The sequence below is a fragment of the Salmo salar genome, chromosome 18 (assembly GCF_965601325.2).
Source record: "Salmo salar chromosome 18, fSalSal1, whole genome shotgun sequence".
Lineage (NCBI taxonomy): Eukaryota > Metazoa > Chordata > Actinopteri > Salmoniformes > Salmonidae > Salmo > Salmo salar.
Genome location: NC_138308.1, coordinates 9590452 through 9596713, shown reverse-complemented (window position 1 = coordinate 9596713; position 6262 = coordinate 9590452).

Sequence of the window (6262 nt, the reverse complement as noted above, 5' to 3'; positions counted from 1 at the left end):
ATTTGAGCAGAGGGAAGAGATGATAGGATGGAAGAGGAGAGAGTAGCGGGAGAGAGAGAGCGAAGGTTGGGACGGCGCAATACCATCCGAGTAGGGGCAGAGTGAGAAGTGTTGGATAAGAGCAAGAGGGAAAAGGATACAAGGTAGTGGTCGGAGATTTGGAGGGGAGTTGCAATGAGATTAGTGGAAGAACAGCATCTAGTAAAGATGAGGTCCAGCGTATTGCCTGCCTTGTGAGTAGGGGGGGAAGGTGAGAGGGTGAGGTCAAAAGAGGAGAGGAGTGGAAAGAAGGAGGCAGAGAGGAATCAGTCAAAGGTAGACGTGGGGACGTTAAAGTCACCCAGAACTGTGAGAGGTGAGCCATCCTCAGGAAAGGAACTTATCAAGGCGTCAAGCTCATTGATGAACTCTCCAAGGGAACCTGGAGGGCGATAAATGATAAGGATGTTAAGCTTGAAAGGGCTGGTAACTGTGACAGCATGGAATTCAAATGAGGAGATAGACAGATGGGTCAGGGGAGAAAGAGAGAATGTCCACTTGGGAGAGATGAGGATTCCAGTGCCACCACCCCGCTGGCTCGATGCTCTAGGGGTATGCGAGAACACGAGGGCAGACGAAAAGAGAGCAGTAGGAGTAGCAGTGTTATCTGTGGTAATCCATGTTTCCGTCAGCGCCAGGAAGTCTAGGGACTGGAGGGTAGCATAGGCTGAGATGAACTCAGCCTTATTGGCTGCAGACCGGCAGTTCCAGAGGCTGCCAGAGACCTGGAACTCCACGTGGGTCGTGCGCGCTGGGACCACCAGGTTAGAGTGGCAGCGGCCACGCGGTGTGAAGCGTTTGTATGGCCTGTGCAGAGGGGAGAGAACAGGGATAGACAGACACATAGTTGACAAGCTACAGAAGTGTTGTTTCTTGTATTATTGTCTCGTGTCTTTAGAGAACTGTTTCACTTTGATATCCTTTTTCTTCTGTCCTGATTTTCTCTTTCTTTTCTTCTGTTAACTAGATATTCTTTGTTGTTCTTCGTTAGCTAGCTAGCTTCTTCCAAAAGAGTCCCTAGCAACTGCTTAGCAACTGGTAAACAATTCAGCTAGCTAAGATAACTACAATTTTTGAAAAATAGTTATTACATATACCGGTATACAGTGGTAGCTATAGTAAAGACTCTCCATTCAGTGGCGCAGTGGCGCATGTATGCAAAGAGTATAGCTAAGTCATTCCCAATGCTGTTACTGATTAATTTTCAATATCCTTAGCATATTGAACTGTCACTTTAGAATTTGGAACAACTCAGCTCCCGATGCCACTTGTGTACACTGCAGCATCCACCGAGAGGCTTTTGCTGCCAAGGGAATGTCTGACAGCTTGAAAGACGTTTTGGACACTACAGAGAAAATTATTAACTTTGTTAAAGCAAGGCTCCTGAACTCTCGTGTATTTTCTGCACCAAGCAATGATATGGGCAGCGATCATGTAAAGCTTTTACAGCATACAGAAGTGCGCTGGTTAGCAAGGGGCAAAGTATTGACACTTTTTTGTAAACAGCGAGACGAGCTTAAAGTTTTCTTTACTGACCATCATTTTCACTAGTCTGACCGCTTGCATGATGATGAGTTTCTCACATGACTGCCCTATCTTGGTGATGTTTTTTCTCACTTGAATGATCTCAATCTAGGATTACAAGGACTCTCCACAACTATATTCAATGTGCGGGACAAAATGGAGGCTATGATTAAGAAGTTGGAACTCTTCTCTGTCTGCATTAACAAGGACAACACAGGTCTTTCCATCATTGTATGATTGTTTTGTGTGCAAATTAACTCAAGATTATGGACAATGTCAAATGTGATATAGAGAAGCACCTGAGTGTGTTGGGTGCTCAATTACGCAGGTACTTTCCCAAAACGGATGACACAAACAACTGGATTTGTTATCCCTTTCATGCCCTGCTTCCAGTCCACTTACCGATATCTGAACAATAGAGCCTTATCAAAATTGCAACAAGTGGTTCTGTGAAAATGTAATTTAACCAGAAGCTACTGCCAGATTTCTGGATTGGGCTGTGCTCAGAGTATACTGCCTTGGCAAATCGCGCTGTTAAGACACTGATGCCTTTTGCAACCTCATACCTATGTGAGAGTGGATTCTCGGCCCTCACTAGCATGCTAACTAAATACAGGCACAGACTGTGTGTGGAAAATGATTTAAGACTGAGACTCCAATACAACCCAACATTGCAGAGTCATGTGCATCCTTTCAAGCACACCCTTCTCATTAACCTGTGGTGAGTTATTCACAATTTTGGATGAACAAATTAGGTTTTATATGTAAGATGGCTAAATAAAGAGCAACATTATTGATTAATATTATGTTATTATTTGGTCCTATACGAGCTCTTTGTCACTTCCCACGAGCCGGGTTGTGACAAAAACTCACACTCATTCTTAATACAGTGGTGGGAAAAAGTATTTGATCCCCTGCTGATTTTGTACGTTTGCCCACTTACAAAGAAATAATCAGTCTATAATTGTAATTGAAGGTTTATTTGAAAAGTGAGAGACAGAATAATAACAACAACAAAAAAATCCAGAAAAACGCATGTCAAAAATGTTATAAAATTATTAGCATTTTAATGAGGGAAATAAATATTTGACCCCTCTGCAAAACATGACTTAGTACTTGGTGGCAAAACCCTTGTTGGCAATCACAGAGGTCAGATGTTTCTTGTAGTTGGCCACCAGGTTTGCACACATCTCAGGAGGGATTTTGTCCCACTCCTCTTTGCAGATCTTCTCCAAGTCATTAAGGTTTCGAAGGTGACGTTTGGCAACTCGAACCTTCAGCTCCCTCAACAGATTTTCTATGGGATTAATGTCTGGAGACTGGCTAGGCCACTCCAGGACCTTAATGTGCTTCTTCTTGAGCCACTCCTTTGTTGCCTTGGCCGTGTGTTTTGGGTCATTGTCATGCTGGAATACCCATCCATGACCCATTTTCAATGCCCTTGCTGAGGGAAGGAGGTTCTCACCCAAGATTTGACAGTACATGACCCCGTCAAATGATGCGGTGAAGTTGTCCTGTCCCCTTAGCAGAAAAACACCCCCAAAGCATAATGTTTCCACCTCCATGTTTGACGGTGGAGATGGTGTTCTTGGGGTCATAGGCAGCATTCCTCCTCCTCCAAACACGGCGAGTTGAGTTGATGCCAAAGAGCTCCATTTTGGTCTCATCTGACCACAACACTTCCACCCAGTTGTCCTCTGAATCATTCAGATGTTCATTGGCGAACTTCAGACGGGCATGTATATGTATTCTTGAGCAGGGGGACCTTGCGGGCGCTGCAGGATTTCAGTCCTTCACGGCGTAGTGTGTTACCAATTGTTTTCTTGGTGACTATGGTCCCAGCTGCCTTGAGATCATTGACAAGATCCTCCCGTGTAGTTCTGGGCTGATTCCTCACCGTTCTCATGATCATTGCAACTCCACGAGGTGAGATCTTGCATGGAGCCCCAGGCCGAGGGAGATTGACAGTTCTTTTGTGTTTCTTCCATTTGCGAATAATCGCACCAAATGTTGTCACCTCACCAAGCTGCTTGGCGATGGTCTTGTAGCCCATTCCAGCCTTGTGTAGGTCTACAATCTTGTCCCTGACATCCTTGGAGAGCTCTTTGGTCTTGGCCATGGTGGAGAGTTTGGAATCTGATTGATTGATTGCTTCTGTGGACAGGTGTCTTTTATACAGGTAACAAGCTGTGGTTAGGAGCACTCCCTTTAAGAGTGTGCTCCTAATCTCAGCTCGTTACCTGTATAAAAGACACCTGGGAGCCAGAAATCTTTCTGATTGAGAGGGGGTCAAATACTTATTTCCCTCATTAAAATGCAAATCAATTTATAACATTTTTGACATGCGTTTTTCTCGATATTTTTGTTGTTATTCTGTCTCTCACTGTTCAAATAAACCTAACATTAAAATTATAGACTGATCATTTCTTTGTCAGTGGGCAAACATACAAAATCAGCAGGGGATCAAATACTTTTTTCCCCCACTGTAAATGTATCGTATAGTGTGTGTGTGGCAGGCTTACAATGATGGTAAAAAACTATATTTGAGAGTGCGCTGACCCTGGTACTAGAGGGGGCACGCAACTGGAGGTTGAATGTTTGAAAGGGTACGACCCTATAAAAAGTTTGGGAACCACTGTTTTAAAAGATCCAGGCCATTCGGGCCGGGTCTGTTTACCCTCTGGTCCATTGAGGGTCCAAGTTTTTGGACCCAAAAAGATGGACCCGAAAAGATGGACCCGAGAAGAATACAGTTTTACAGTTCAGAAGACCTATTTTGAGATGAGCACACCAAATTTAGCATAGAGGTTGATTTAGGTACCCTGAAAAGATTTAGATATGGAGCCCCACAGATTTAAAATAAAATAAAATATGATTAATCATGTAACGTAGACGCTGGGAGTCGAGAAGCAGGTGCAGGTGGTTTGTTTAATATAACAAATAACATGGAACGATACTGTCGTGGAAATTCTTATACAGGGACACTCAAAGTCAATCTTAAATTAATAAATATTTATTGTCAGCGTGCTCGAGAGGTTCCAACCAACTCAATGCACCATAGTACACATGTCAATCAGGAGCTCTGCCTGGGCAGACCCAGCAGTTGTCTTATATAAGGCTATACACAGGCAAGTTATATTTGCATGATTTAGCATAATTGCTTAATCATTACCGTTTTGTTTCATTCATGTGACCGACCAATACTGTTTCATAACATGCGACAGATCAACACCTCACAAGGCTTCTTCTCTTTGAGCTGAGACCTTGAAACTGAGATATCTTTTGTTCGTTCTCAAAACAAGGTTTGGGCGTACTGCCAAATTGCAGCTACTGATAGTGAGGATTTGTACGGTCAGCCACTTGCACGAACACAGAAATTGGTTTATAGAACAGCAAATGAATAGAACACAGAAATTTGTTATAAAAAAAGCACAAACATTAAAATTCCATTATAATACAACATAGGAGTAGCGTCTAGACATGACAAACAGAAACAATACTGCCAGGGGAAAGAACCTAAGGGAGTGCCAGATAAAGGGGAGGTAATGAGTGAGGTAATGGAGTCCAGGTGTACCTAATGATGAAGCGCAGGTGCGTGTAATGATGAATGCCAGGTGCCCGTAATGATGGTCCCCAGCATTACGCACTCCTGCCACCATCATTACGCAAACCTGCCTTCCCCCGTCACGCGTATCAGCGATGAATGGACTCAACTGGACTCAATCACCTCTGTCATTACCTCCCCTATATCTGTCTGTTCCCCGCTTCAGCATTGATTGTCTTAATTATTTGTATACTTGTGTGCTGACGCTGACGCTGTTCCTGTTAAATGTTTGATTCCCTGTACCTGCTTCTCTTATCCAGCGTCGGTCCTTACAAATAGTCAATGAACTGCATTCCCACGTAGGTGTTCCTTTTGTCCAAGTAGGAAAGGGTAGTGTGGAATAATAGGGATTGTGTCATCTGTGGATCTGTTGGGGCGGCATGCGAATTGGAGTGGGTCAACGGTGTCTGGGATGATGATGTTGACGTGAGCCATGACCAGCCTTTCAAAGCATTTCATGGCTACAGATGTGAGTGCTACGGGGCGCTACTCATTTCCACAGCTTACCTTGGCGTTCTTGGGCACAGGGACTATGCTGGTCTGCTTGAAGCATGTAGGTATTACAGACTGGGTCAGGGAGGTCAAAAATGTCAGTGAAGACACTTGCCAGCTGGTCGGCGCATGCTCTAAGTACGTGTCCTGGTAGTCCGTCTGGCGCTGTGGCCTTGTGAATGTTAACCTGCTTAAAGGCATTACTCACATCGGCTATGGAGAGCATGATCACACAGTCATCTGGAAAAGCTGGTGCTCATGGTTCAGTGTTGCTTGCCTCGAAGCGAGCATAGAAGGCATTTAGCTCGTCTGGTAGGCTCGTGTCACTGGGAAGCTCACGACTGGGTTTCCCTTTGTAATCTGTGATAGTTTGAAAGCCCTGCCACATCCAACAAACGTCAGAGCAGATGTAGTAGGATTCAATCTTAGTCCTGTACTGACATTTTGCCTGTTTTGTGTTTCGCTTGAGCATATAGCGGGATTTATTATAAGCGTCCGAGTTAGTGTCCCACTCTTTGAAAGCGGCAGCTAGATTTTGTCCCTGGGGGCATTGGTAGCCATCTTACTAAATGGCCGCAGACTGTACCACATTAGTAAATAGAT